Below are 1,787 nucleotides of genomic sequence, written 5' to 3'. Positions count from 1 at the left end.
GAGAGAAATTGCCTCTGTTACCGCGAAGATGGGGAGGAGGTGTGGGTGTGAAGCAAATCAGTAATTCTCTTTCTTCATTTTTTCACCATCTTTTTTTCCTCCACATCTCTTCTTTTCCATGATGTCTCTCTCCTGTCTCATATTTCCTGTGTTCAGCTGTTCTCTCATCTTCTTCAATCCCCAATTTCAACAGAAAAGATAACTTCGTCCTTTAATCTCATTGCTTAACATCAGTCCCTAAACTTCATACAACACACACATGTAAACTCTACTGAATAATATTTTCAAAGTAATGCACAAATTAGGGCAAGAAGAGAGAATGGAGTGGGCTGGGGTTAAGGCTGGGAAAAAAAATTCACCATTTGTATTTGCAACGCCCAAACTTCCAGCTGAGAGAGAAGCCAAACTCTGTAGGAAGAAAGAAGCTTGTCCTGAGAAATGCTAGGATGAGGGAAGGCATAAAGGCCCATGCAACCCTATGAGAATCACAATGAGCCAGTGGAGCCCACCTCATCATGCCATGCAGCTGAAACCCATGGCAATGGTCACTTCTGATGCAATGATCACTTCCCAGGACTGAGGAGTGTCTCCTCTAAGTTTGGCTTTTGATTCTATAGCCCAAGGCTTAAAATTGAGGAAGGAAGACATACTGCTCTTTAAGACTGGATTGAGCTAAGTCCCTGACCCTTTCCATGTAGACTCCTCTTTCCAAAACTCTTGCACATCTTTTTGTTGATTCTTAGCACTACTGCTAAGTTATCCCCTCTGCCTACACTTATCAGTCACCCCTCACTTAAGGCCTACCTTAAAATAAAACTCTGTGTTTTCTCAATTGCACAATGATTATAATTATATAGTAATAACCATAAATATCGAGTCAAGATAATTAAAGAAACTAATACTTGCAAAGTGTTTAGAACAGCGTTTGGTAAATGAAAGAATGATGTAAAAATTTGTTAAATAAAATGAAAATAAAATATCTGTGAATGCATATATATGGATTCAAATGACAAAAAACTTTGTATGTTGGTAAAACAGACTTCAAACAGAAAAGAAGAACAAATGTCTTGATTTTGTCAGTGTGTCTCATCAATCTAGTTGAATTACTAAGAGGGATTACCCAAGGAACCAGGCTTTATCTAAACATTTTGTATTTAACCAAATCTGGCCTGGTCTTGAGATACTTGATTATCAAGGAAGAAATAAATCTATCTGTTGAAACCAGTTTACAAATGGAAGTGTAAGAGTTCACCCTTAGTCTGGGATATTCTATATCTGACTATTCAGCATTGTAGTCATTTGAATTCTTTACACATTATTTAGATAATATTATTTAAGAGGCTTCATTGTATATTCTAAAAAAGGATAGAGTTTCAAGTTAAATGTTTGGACTAAGGCAAAAGAACTTATTTTCCCTTGGAGGTGGGGCTATAATGAGATGAAAAGGACAGCTGTAAGTCGTAAAACTAGAAACAGAAAAAGGCAGAAAAAAAGGACAATATGGAAGGAGAGAGAATGATGAGAAAATAAGGTCAGTTTCTTGAGATGAGACTATTTATCATGCTTATAATACGTGAATAAATAAAGATATAATGAGATTAAAACTTATCCAAACAGGGAACAAAATATATCTCAAATATGGAGCTACATACGTGAAAGGTATAAATTGACCTCATGAAAATAAAAAACTCTGGTTTAAACTTTATCTTTTCTATTTAAAAACTGCTTTTAAGATAAAAATATTCTGAAAAATACATCTGGAGTGTCAAAGATAAATTAGTAAAAAA

This window comes from Ursus americanus, chromosome 29 (genome assembly GCF_024610735.1).
Source record: "Ursus americanus isolate L20-20 chromosome 29, mUrsAme1.1.p, whole genome shotgun sequence".
Taxonomy (NCBI): Eukaryota; Metazoa; Chordata; class Mammalia; order Carnivora; family Ursidae; genus Ursus; species Ursus americanus.
This window is presented reverse-complemented; position numbering follows the sequence as displayed.